Source organism: Passer domesticus, chromosome 1 (genome assembly GCF_036417665.1).
Source record: "Passer domesticus isolate bPasDom1 chromosome 1, bPasDom1.hap1, whole genome shotgun sequence".
Lineage (NCBI taxonomy): Eukaryota > Metazoa > Chordata > Aves > Passeriformes > Passeridae > Passer > Passer domesticus.
In genome coordinates, this window is record NC_087474.1 from 132,200,697 (window position 1) to 132,214,146 (window position 13,450).

General features: G+C 38.4%; 1 long non-coding RNA gene across 2 annotated transcripts in view; it reads right to left on the reverse strand.

Annotated features, from left to right (window-relative positions):
• Positions 1-13,450, reverse strand: part of LOC135281242 (uncharacterized) — a 210,084-nt gene that overhangs the window by 130,287 nt on the left and 66,347 nt on the right. Inside the window, exons 1-2 of one of the 2 annotated variants that reach the window (XR_010347951.1) lie at positions 4,846-5,077; positions 4,152-4,221 (exon numbers count right to left, since the gene is read on the reverse strand). This is a non-coding gene — a long non-coding RNA (uncharacterized LOC135281242). Of the gene's footprint in view, positions 1-4,151; positions 4,222-4,845; positions 5,078-13,450 lie in introns of those variants that run through there. The other variant, XR_010347950.1, reaches the window with a different exon arrangement.

Consider the following 13,450-nt stretch of genomic DNA (forward strand, 5'->3'; position numbering starts at 1 on the left):
CTGTGGATGAGCCCACAGGGGGCAGGACACCCCAAAGTGTCTGTGGCCATGGGTAACTCCACACCAGAGCAGGTGCATCTCAAAGCATCTGTGGCCATGGTTATGTCAGTGCTGAGGCAGGCACACCTTGAAGGAGGCTGTGCATGAGGTTGTGAAGGAGCACCTGGAAGTGTGGGGACACCTACCACATATGCTACACACAACCGTGACTCTTAAATACCAGTAACCTCTGCAAGCAATTGTCACGCAATGCTTTGTCAAATTAAAATTGTCTATAACAGTTGAGTGATTCTGCAGCTAATTGTCCATCTCAAAAAGAAAAGCTGAAGAAAATAGTTTGAAACATTACAGCTGGATTCAATTCAGCTCAAAGAGAAGAGCAGCAAACACAGGCCCTGTTTCTCATTCAAGAACAAACATGATGCACTTCTCATGATATGCAAAGGCCTGCATAAGAGCCCCCGTCACAAGGAAGGGAATATTCCCCCCTCTTGTTAATTTATCACTTGTGTTCCTGCCTCATTCTAAAAGTAAAGATTGTAGGGCTGTCTGTGCACTGAACTTTGATATAGCTACTTTTGTCACAGCGACAAAAAAAACAGCACAGAAAGAGATGAGATCACACCATGAGATCTTTCTAGGAGATTATTCTTCTCATTAAGTCTCCAGATCATGTTTTCCCACCATCCACCCATTTCCTTCATATTTCCTTCTGACAACCCACTGCAAAGCTCTCCAATCTTACAGCTTTTTGCAGGTAGACTAAGCAAGGTGAGGTGTGTCTGTTTCTTTCCCCACACAGATATTCTTTCTCTGTGCTTCTGGGGCACAGCAAAAAGTAAAAGAAAAAAAAAAAAAAAGAAAAAGGCACGACATGTATTATTTCTTGTTCTTTCATTTGATCCTAAAGCAGTCTGCAGCAGACCACGGACCAAGGGCTAACTTGCCTGATCCAGAGCACGAAAATTGCATTTGGTTCAGTTTACAGTCTTCAGCTGGCAGTCTTGGGATGTTTAGAAGCAAAGTACTGGCAAATCTCTACTACTGTATGCAAACCAAGTTGTTTCAAGGGTCAACATCAAAGCCAATTGGGATGGATACATGGGCTTGAGATCATAAAAATATATACTCATTTGTTAACATTTGTGTCTTGTTTGTCTCACAATTTCTGTGCACTAAGGCATTCTTTTGGTTTTTATTCTCACTGGGTAGAGCTTGAAATTTGCTCTAAGCAATTAGCTAAGCAAGTAAAAGTGATATTAAAACAAATGTCTGGAAACCATAATAAAATTTTTCAATCCTGCTGCTCAATTTCTTGTTTGTTTTTCTAGATGGTACATTATTTATTCACATCTGTTTCTACTGTAGACAAATCTGAGTCTTCGGTACTGCCCAGAGTTTGCACTATGGATCTGTCATAACATTTTAGCATTTTTTTACTCTCTTACCAAAGTACTATACTGAGTTATGTAGATACTGATTGTTTGGGTTTTAATTTATTGTTCTAAAAACAGCAGAATGTAGGGACATTTCTCTAGGAATAAAAGAAAATTATATGCTTCTACTAATTAACTGTTTCTTTTGTAAATTCCCAAAGAAAATATTAAGCACATTATTCAAACCTTTAAAATCTCTAAAAAGGTAAATGGCTTCAGAGTTGTTCTTTAATTACTTTAATTAAGAATCAAACAAAAAGACTGTGTCATATTCTGACTACTTAGAAAGACAGAACAACTCTCCTAAGTTATTAGACTTTTGAATCTTCACTATTTGAAAGGCAGAACCATATCAAAAGACATCACTGGAGATGGGTCACTGGGTTGTATTTCACCTGTAGGGCTACAGTGGCATTCTAATCACTGATCTGAAGTTCTTGCTGCCTCAATTTTCATTATTCTCTGTAAATTTCAAAGACAAGCCACTTAAAATAATTTAGAAAAATTTGATTGTTCAGGGTCCATCAGTTTTCACTTCTAAGGTTTAAGACATTTTTCTCAACATTGCTAATTTTTCTTTGCAACATTTTTTTAAATTACATTTAAATGCACAAATTAGACATCTTATGTCTGTATTTTAGCCTGGTGTTCCAAAGAGATAGTTCATACTATAGACATTCTTATGTAATTGGCATTTTTAATGAAAAATGAAAGAGGGACAGAATAAGACCCTATTAAGACCCTAAAACTATTAAGACCCTAGAAGCATGTCATAATAAATGGCTGAATTAAAGGAGAGTATTTCAAGTTCTTATGTCTTCTGAAGAGTACCTTCTGTTTTGCCCTGTGGAACAACACATCATTGCAACATATCACAGTTTTTCTTACTCCAGTTCCAGGTTCTTTAAACAGGTATTACTGCCTTGTTGAGTTAAGATTTCAGGCCATTCTCTTCTCAAAAGAAGGAGGCAAATCCTGGCTTCTGTGCATCAGGCTGCATGTACACATCCAAACACATGAAGGCTTCATGGTGCTGTACATATATATATGTGTGTATATATGCACATAAAGAGGTAAAAAAAAACTTTTTTCAATTTAATATTCTTTTCCTTAATGTTTTTTGTTGTTGTTCAGATAGTCTGTGTCATCTTTAGCTTTTCTCAGCATTCAGGTCTTTGCTTCAGAAAGTGTGTTTGGTGCAGTAAATTACTTCTTGTAGACCTTTTGTCATTTCCCACCTCTGTCTTCCGCCCATTGCAAAATACTAACTGCTATTCCCATCAGAAATCTTTAGGGTCTTCAAGAAGTTTAAAAAGTCAAACAGAAGTTAAGAAAGAAGTTAAATTCAAACAGAGTTTAAACTGTCTTATTAACAAAACTAAAGTTTTCTTTCTGTAGAATGTTTTACAGATGTTCAGCTGACTTTCTCTGACAGTGTATTATGAAACTGCAGCGTGTACTCAGAGTCATCATGAATCTGAGAATAGTTCTGTTCAATTTCCAAAAATACAATTCAGAACTCCCCAGTGAATGAATAACCATTTTTCAAACTTGGGGAATTAAATTACACTTGGTTTCTGTATTTCATTCTTAAACAGAAACACAATCATAAGATTGCCTAATACCAAGTAATTTTTGTTTACTTATCATCAGTATGTGACCTTGAATTCCTTGATTGGAAGGAAACACACAGTATTATTTCTAAGAATCATATTGATATCTGTTCTATTTGCAAACAATATTTTTCTTTCTGGAACATGTCCCATTAGGATTGTTCGTGCAAAATTTTTTGGAGGTTTTTTGATTTGGTTTTGGGTTTTTGGGGTGTTTTTTTTGATGCTGAAAGCACAATATAGCACAAAACATAAATAATTATAAGTATCTCTACATATGTCTCTTTTTGATGTTTGGAGAGGTGGTGGAGGGGGGGGTGTTGACTTTTTTTCCAGTCATTTTTCCCACTAACTTGAAAAATATCTCATTGGTGAATTGAATAGTGAGAGATAGATTTGGCTGAAGAGGTAAAAGCAGCATAATGAATTATGTGGGTGTACTCTGAATAAAACATTTCTTAGAACAGCACTAAATTTAATGACCTGCCTTTAAGTGCTTCAAAACACAGTGCTTCTGGATATCATTAGCATATCATACAGATGATGGTTCTCAAGGAAGATGAGAATTACTGTTACAAGATGATTTGTAGAATTATTGAGTTATTTAGGTTGGAAAAGACCCTAAGAGCATCGAGCCCAACAGTTAACCCAGCACTGACAAGTTCACTACTAAACCAGGTCCCCCAGATCCATATCTACATGTCTTCTAAGAACCTCCAGGAATGATAACTCCACCCCTTCCCGGGGCAGCCTGTATCAATTGAGTCACCCTTTCAGTGAAGAAATGTTCCCTAGCATCCAATCTAAACCTCCCCTGGCACAATTTGAGGCCATTTCCAACTTGTTCTGCCATTTGTTACTTGGGAGAAGAAACCCCCACCTGGCTGCAACCTCCTTCCAGGCAGCTGAGGAGAGTGATAAGGTCTCTTTTTCTCCAAACTAAACAACCCTTGCTCTCTCAGCTTCTCCCCATCAGACTTGTGCTCCAGACCCTTCAACAGCTCCACTGCCCTTCTCTGGACAAACTCCAGCACCTCAAAGTCCTTCTTGGAGTAAGACTGGAAAGACAGAGGAGCCACTGCTTGTGCTCCTGATCGCTTACCCAGTCATTGCAAGTCCACGAAGTCTCTCATGATTACCCTTGGAATTCTTGCAACTTCACTGCTGATTATCTGAAAAATCAATAAAGAATGATAATCTGAGGGCCGTACTAGGGTGACAAGCTTTTTTCCCACACCTTTAATCCAGAAGGTGTTACAAAGTGGTGAGCAGCTGCCAACACTGTCAGGCCTTGAACAGGCACAGACACGGAGATGCAAGGATGTTCAACCCAACAATTTATGTTTTGTCTTGCTGTCAGAGAAGGGATTCCCCTTCAGTCTCTGGATTGACTGCTGATGTCAGGCAATGAAGTGGCCAGACACAAACCTGTGGGAAACAAGCATATTCCTTTCTGTGCATGATGGAACAAATTTGCCTTTCTTTCACCCACTAAGAAACGAAAAAACAGTAGAAAACTTGAAACACCAGAATCCTTGAAATGCATAAGAAAGATTATGAGGTCTACCATGAAGTTAAAGAGTTTCTGCCGTGGTACTTGCAGCAAACTACTCCAAAGCAAGCACACAGATACAGGAAGCACACAAGTTTTTAACCACATTAGTTTTTTCACTGATGGATCCAAATGATATGAAAGAACAAAATACTGACACAAACTGCTTCCAGAGGTTATCTCCTCACTAGATCAATAAAAACATCTTTCCTACCCATGTCCCCAGAATGGCACAGAATCTCACCAAGCCATGCCTAGTCTCATAAGCAGGAATTCTCATTTCAAAGGCTGACTTGTATTCTTCTGTGCAAAAGTTTTTGCAACCTCTCTTACAAAGCAGGAAATATAGCTCATGACTGTAGATCTACATAATGAGATTATGGCTTAGAAAGTGAACAGGAGAGCTCATTTATTCTACATGCGTACTCCAGAAAAAGATTATCATCATCCATCAATAGCATGCACTGCAATGAAGAATCCCAGAGAGGACAAACACAGCTTCTGCCAGAGACACAAAGGAGACAACATTGTGATCAGCGTGGAAACTATCACACAATATCTGAGATAACCATTAAAAACAGCCAACAAAGCTCAGTGGCATTAGCAAGCTGTTTGGTTCAGACTCATTAACAGACCAATGGGTAGCTTCAGTAAATTATGGCATTTCGGAGTGGCTGCACTGGAAGTCAACTTGAGGGCAAAAGGAACAATAAATCAATTCCTCTTAAAAGGCAGTTGTTACAAAAATTATGGTTTCATCTATTTAAATTATATTGCTGTCAGAGACAAAATCTGAGGTGTAAAGATGATCTTAAAGGCTTTTTCTAACTTTAACAATTCTGAGATTCTGTGAATATACATTAGTGGCCCAGTAGGCCAGTACTGCAGCACAATCAGGAATGCAACTCTTCCAGGCATAACACAGTCTGGGTTTGAATGGGTCTCCACATGGTAAGAGGAATAGACAATGAACTTAATCATATCCCACTGATTCAAGGCTTTCTGTAACAGGGGTTTTATCAGAACTGCATTTTGAAATTAAACCATAAAAGAAAGGAAAGTTGGACCATGTCAGAATAACCTTTACCTTTTCTGACTAAAAGGTACTTCAATTCCATTTGACTTTTCTAAATTTTGCATTATGCAAATAAGTACAGTATGTATGGTAAATATATATATATATATATATATATATATATTTCAGGGGTTTTTTTGATTACAGAAAATATATAAAGAATGCATTCTATAATTACCATGAAATCTCTCTACTTTCTAGAAATATATGCAAAGTTCACCATATCCAGCATTTGAAGTAGTCCTTTGTACACACTGGTCACTACACACATTCAAAAGATTTTTTTCTTCAGTGTACTAGTAACTGAGATTACAAAGGTTAATCCAAACTGGTAACTTGCTTTGTTTCTATTCTTCACAAAAACTTCATCAGTAAATATCCCTATTTTTTAAAATTTCTTAACTCCTATATCTCCTTTCATATTGTTTTATCTCTTGACAACAGGAGATGAAAGATGGATAGACACCACCCACTTCTCATGAGTAGTGATGCTTTGGCTATCTAAGGCTGTTAGCTTTGTCAAAACATAATTTTGATGACTCCCAAAGGAAACTAACATAAAAAGTAACTGCCATGCAAAATGAAATGACTGAATTTATTTATATAAGATACAGCTTGATTCAATATATTGCACCATGACTTTAGTGAGACATATTAACAGCCAATAATAAACACTCAGTGCTGCAGCAACTCCCTAATGTGACTTGGTGGTCAGCAGTTGCCCCTCTGCTGTGACTCCCAGCAGCACTGCAGATGCTGCCTGAAGGAGCCATTAGCTCATTTTCAGTGGACAAATACTTGTGTCTTCATCAATATGTAATCTTACCAGAAGCTGAAATTGAAGTCCAGAGGCCACAATGCATATTTTCCACCTTGATTCATGTGGGTTTGGTCTTGTTTTCCTTTAAGTCTGCGATGTTCTTGCAGTTTTTCTAGTACCTTCTACTTCCTGGTACATTCACAGAACAAATGAATGAAATGTATTGTTGAATACGTCTCTACTCTGTGCATTTTGTTCTGGATATTCTTACTGATCTTCCTTTTTCCCCTGATTTTCCTAAATAGATACACTAACAAATTTAAAACTAAAATCTAATTTTAGCTGTCATAAATGTCATCACTAAACTGTTTGCATAAAAATTTCTCTGCAAACATAGCCACATTAGTGTGTGAAAGTATATGGTTACCTATGTGCTTTAGTATGCTTACAAGTAGATTTTGGCTGTTCAGTTTGGCGCACGTGAAAGTGATCTCATGGTGACACATCAGGAAATTTTCTCCATGGAAGCTTCTGGTGTGATTGAAATCTCTCATGACATTCTAGTAAAGATCCATTCTGAATCTCAAAGAGGTGAATGTTTTCAAATGATCCTAAAGATCTGAAAATACTCCAAAGTGCTTTTGACCACATCAACCATAACTATTTATTTTAATATCTTAACTCATCAAGAAGAAGGGTTGTACCAGCTGACCTCCAGAGGTAAACCTCAATGATGTTGTGGTGTGTGATTCTACTTACAGACACAAACTTCACTTTGAAAGATCTGAAAGTTCTGCCATTACTATACTGGAATTCAAAACATGGGACTGAAACATTCTGCCTCAGTTCATATATAGTGTGATTCCTTCACACAGGGAGCAGCCTGTGTAAAGAAAACCTTTAGTTAAGCCACCATCTCTCCTGAGGTCCCATAAACACTGACAAGAGGAAAGATCCTTTAGAAAGCATTAAAAAGCAGAAATCTGTTTTAGCCATCTGTCTTCTTCTTTCTCTCTCCCTTGACTACTTAGCTTAGGAAGCAAAGGCAGCTCTATCCTGCGCTGGGGACAATGCCCCTAAAATTTACAAACAGCTGTACCATTGCAATGCTATACAGCATAACTCATATTGCAGGAAGAAACTTTGGCTTTTCAACAGCTCATTAAAATACAACTTTTCAGGTCAGAGCATGAAATTTTTGTTTATCCTCCAGGAGCACACAAGCATGCATGTCCAGGGTATGACTCACACAGAGGAAGGTTTGCCAAACTCAGAAGAGATGCACCATTAAAGTGCACACAGTTTGGAGCTGGCAGGATGAGCTTCCCAGCACAGTCACACAGGATCTGTGAGCCTGGGACAGTGCTCACAATGGTAGGGAAAGGCTTTGTTAGCAGTCCCAAACAAGGCAAGGTGATTAATCTGGTGATGAGGGTCCATGCAGGAACAGAGCTGTAGGAGGTGGAGATAGACACAGGGCTGGTGGCAATCCTACAACGTAGGTCCAACCTCCATGCAGGGAACAAGGATTAGACATAGGCTAACCTAAGATACAAAGATTGGTGTCTGGATCTGTGCTGAAACGGGGCTGATGAGATGCAGGGCAGAGCTAGTTGAGCCTGGTAGAACCCTCAGTCTGGGCACCTTCTGACCCTACAGACTAAATGATGATGGATCTTCCCTGGCCATATGTTGGCCTGTGAGGATTGGCTTCATATCTACACAGCTACAACTTCACTTGCTTCTACTAATGACACTATTCCAGATGTGGAATGACCTCAAAGGGCAATCTTTTCCAGACATTCTGACACTGAAAATTCTGCTAAGAATCACTGCAGGTGACTTGCAAAAATGTGAACATGCTGGTGAGGATTTGCATCCACCAGTCCTTCTATTGGATAAAAATTGACTTCAGGCAGCTTAAAACCTTTGATTCCCAATTCACTAGAAAATTTTTCACAGTAACTAAGACATCACTTTTAATCTGTCCTTTATATTTTTCACTCTTGTACATTTTAAGCACTATATATCACTTTAAAATATAGGTACTTTTTATCTAGGAAGAGAACTGTGAAATAACTGGGGAATCACAAATAGGCTTGTTTCTCCTTTATTTAAAGGTAGCCTCTGTTTACTTCTCACTTTAAGTTAGAAATACAGTATTGCTCCAATGTGGTCTTAAAAAATGTTTCGTGTATTATGGTACAAACAAACCTATGCTCCTCAAAACTCCCTCTAAACTGTATTTTAAAAAGCTTAGATAAACAAATATTGTTCTAAAGCAGTTATTCTAGAAACACATAGAAATTAAAGTTCTTGTAAATTAAAGTTCTTGTTTTATGAGATATTTTATAAATGACAAATAATTTTCTTTTATATCCTTAAGGGCTTTCTGACAAGTTTGGAAAGGCTGTGAATTGGTTAAAAAATGTGGGTTAAAAACAATACCTGAAAGAGATGGGAGCTCTGCAGAGCTGTCACAGCACTGTTCTCATGGCAGTGAGCACACTGGAGGTGATCAGCTGCTCCTCTGGAGCTGAATATTGCCTGGAGAGGGGCAGAGCAGTCAGCAAGGCAGGAGAGAACAGCAGGGGCCTGTTCTCAAGGTGGAATTATGTCACATGGCCTAAAGGGCAAAACTGATAGATGTGCAAAGAGTCCCTAGCAGCTTCAGACTAATTAATCATACAAGCTCAGATCATATTCTGACTTTTGCAACGGTGCCAGGAGGTACATATTTCAGTCCAGCCTACATTCAAGCATTTCTGATGAGTGCATTCAACCTATACTGTTCATTTTGATTTTTTTAGATTTTGGTTTGCTGCTTTATTAAAGCACACACTTTGCAGGATCCAAAATAGGAACCTCACATGAGCAGAGTGCACAGTTAGCATCCTGAGCAGCAATAAAATCCAAAATATAATCAGCCTTCCATAAATAAGACAGAAATTTATAGAGTACAATTATTGTCTATTTACATCTCTGCAGAACACACTCAGCTGCTGTATTTTATATATATCACAAAGTGTATTACTCCACACATTCAAAGCAATTAATAATGCTCTCCTTCGCCTTGCCCTGCTATACAGAACACATTTTCTCTTATTCTGCACTGGGTACATGGAGTAAATCACAAAGGTCATACCAGTCTGTCAGAGGACAAGCTTATGTTCTTGTTCTGTAACATGACAGGTTACCTAAGCATATTAAGAGGTGCTAGATAATTTTCATTTTCCAGGCCTTCAGCCTCCCTTTGATCTCCATATATCACTTTCCAATTCCTTTCAATTCTCTCCCACATGCATGGATGCAGCTATGCAACCACAGAGGTTATTTGTAATTAACCCTGAATTGAAGACATGATCTCCTTGCCAAGCACCAGCCCTAGAACAGAGCCTTCTCCACCTTTCCTGTTGTGTGGTTAATTGCCACTGGGGCCACGGCATTCCCTGTGAAGTGTCTGCAAGCAGCTCAGAGCCAGAGTGACAATGAGGACCTGCATAAGCAGGGGCTGATGACACCAAAATTACAGCTTATTTAACAGCATGATTCATCCAGACACTTAACCACAGATGTAAAAATAAATATACATTCTCTCCATTTGAACTTAGTGAGACAGAAATACATCTTATTGAACAAAGCATGTGTCTGACAAATTCTGTAATGAATCAAGGCTTTCTACCACCAAGTCTTAACTAAATTCAGACACATTTCCATTCTTACAAGATACTATTACAAGAGTGCCCAGGAGTCATCAACAAGGGCTTTAATTTGTTTAGCTCTGTACAGGGTCAGGGGGATAAAAAGGACAAAAGCCTGACAACACAAGAGAAGACCCAACCAGCAGGGAGGAGATGGGAGTGATGGGACAGAGAGTGGGCAGCACTGCTAAGAGGGACTCTCCTGCCACAAGCACTCTGTCCATGGACAGCTTTCCACGGTGTGTGATGGAGGGTAATGAGGCAGCTCCACTGAGGTGTGCAGAGAGCTCCTCGCAGGCACTGAGAGAGGACACAAAACTGCTTCTTTGAAATGCTAACAAGTGCAGGCTGAAGCTGGCTGGCATCAGTGACCTATCAGGGCTAAGAGATGACACTTTCTGTGAGTTATAGGTGATCTGTAGGGAAGGTGCAGCTTTGAAGCACCTTGAAGGTGAAGTCAAGTGCTTCACCTTTAATGTGATCTAAAAAGAAAAGCCAGCAGTGGGGTGATGAGAGGGAGCAAAGTGACAGCCCAGTGGAATTATTTTGCAGCAGCATGATAAAGGTCAGGAAAAGGCTACATCCCTGCCCAGATCATTCCCTCCCTTGACCATAATCTCCCAGCTGATCGTCCTCACTACACAAGCACATAAGGCACTTCCACTATCACTTGGCAAGTTTGATTTTTTTATTCTCAAATTCAGGGCATGTATGTGATGGTGACTGTACCCAGGATAACGAGTATGATAAAAAAAATAATAATACAAAATTTAAATATAATTAAAAATTCAAATTTATCTTACATTATATATTAATAAATTAATCGCCAGATAATCAAAATAAAGTAATCAACCATTGTTTTATTTTTAGATTTTTATTCATGTTCTTAATTTCCCAAGTATTCACAAGATAAAGGGGCATATTACTCCATTAATATGTGTTTTTTATAAAAGAATCAAAATTGCAAATAGTAAAAATTGATTAACTTTTAACATAGCAATCAGGTATAAATAAGTAGGAAAAAATATATTAACAAATATACGTTTTTTGTTTAATTGTGAGGGAGTTTTTTCATCTCATAAAAGCATTTGCTTTCATGTTCTTTCCCCTTTTCATCTCTCAGAATTACATAGGTGATGTCATATTCTCTAGACATTGATCTTCTGAATAGATCACTGGAGATCTAATCTGTCACATCCCTTGACTTGTCTGAATCCCCACATGGGGTACATACTCATCATTACTCTGTTGCAACATTCCATATCCACACACTGTTTTGCTCCTTTTATTCTGTTCTCCAGCTCTTGTTAACAACCTCATGCACTGACTGTTTTAAAGGGAACCCCAGACTTTGCTTCTCAGCCTCCAGCAATGACCAAATGTGACCAGCAAGCAAAGAGGTCTGGTGAGCAACATTCTCCTACATCATTCATTAATAACCAAGTATGTGTAACACATCTTCTCAGCATTACTTCCTACTGGGTTCTTTACACAATATTACTTCCTGCCACTTCCTTCCACTCGACTTTGCTTGGAATGCACACGCTTAAAAATATCCAAAAACCAATTAAATGAACAACAACCAAAAAAGCCTTGGTGCAGCTGCATGGGAAAATACCCCAGCATCCTTGCACGTTTGCACATCAACAGTAGGATTTGACTGGGATTCACCTCCCTTAATTTGAGCCAACAGAAAGGCATTGCACCTTAGCCAATGATTTTGAGTGTTTCCTTAGTCTGTGAAGAGAAGTGTGTCTCTGGCTATTGATTCATCTTTCCCTCTTTTTGCATCTTCTTAGATGAGACTTCTGACCTTTGAGTAGCTAAAGGTGCACACAGCACAGAGCCCTGTAAGGAGGCTCCTTCCTCCTGTGAACTGGGCTCCTTCTTGTAGTGCAGAGCTGCTACTCTGTAGAATGCTACAGAGTCCTGCATTCAACAGGGATGAACAGAAATGGTGAAAAAAGGCTCACTGTCACACTCTCCACTAGAAGGAAAAAGAAGACATTCTTATTTTTCAGCTGCCTCCTGTGCAATGAAAAGGTGATGATTTAGCCTTCTACAGATGTCCTTAAGTGTACCATGTTCCAGACCTTCCTTAAGCACACTTACTCTGCTCTGTTATCCAACCACCTCTGGGACACCATATTTCTGGAAACAGTCCCCATCACTCAGCACTTACTCAGCTCAGTGAAGCATTTCCAGCTGTAGAAAAGCTTTCCCTGATAAGCCAATAAACTTTTAAATAATTGCATACATGTGTGGCAAAACCTCTCCATTATTTACATGTGTAAGTTCAATGATATTGTGATGTAGTAAAATAACTGTTGAAACAAAACATTTCCTTTCCCAAAACCATAGTTTTCCTATCTTGTCAAGTTCATGCCTCTTTGACCTAGTTTCACCCATGCATGCTCCTAACTCATCAAAACCGAGTGAGAAGAAACAAATGCACAGCTCCTAAAAAGCAAACAGTGAGAACTTGAGGTAAGAGGTAAGAACTCAGAGTTAGAAGAAAACATTTTCACATTAATAAGTGCTGAAAACATTACTAAAAAATGAAAAAATAAATTTAAAAAACCACCACAAAAACAAGTATTTTGAGAAGTTCTGAACAGGGCATGGGGCAGACAACACAACTCCACCTTGACTGCTAAAATAGTTGTGAAGGTAGCTGAAATGCATCACAGCACAGAAACTATCTCCTCTGCAATTTCCAGGTGCATTTTAAGGATCTTTTAGTTTTTCCTGCTTCTTACTGTGTCCCTTCCTTTTCTGTGGACTTCAATGTCTCCTGTGTTTTTAATTTTCACTTTTATTCCAGCGATAGCCCTTTGAGATAAATTTCTGGTTACATTCTAGAAAAATTCACATTCCTGCAAGGGAGGCTTCGCATCCAGTATTAATTCTTGGTTTTGTGATTTAGAAGTCCCAGTGAAACTCAAGAAAATGAAGAGAAAATAGCAAGGCTTCCAAAAAACAGCAGAATTGAACTTTTGGAAATGCACTGCTGAAAGTGGAGGAAAGACAGATATTTAGATAAAGAATGAATGAGAATTAAGGCTCCAAATTAAATTTTATTGAGCAGTTTGGCAACCTATACTTCTATCCCAAGACACAATTTTTTTTGTCTTACTAATATTTTTCTAAATCTGAGCTCTGGGAAATATTTAAAACATTTTTCTAGAAACTCTAACTTGAACGATGTACTAATTTATTGAATTATCTAGCCCAGAATGAAAACAGGAGGTGTTCTAAACCTAAAAGGTGAAATCCTCTCAGTTCTTCAAGATATTTTTTCAGTCTTTGGATC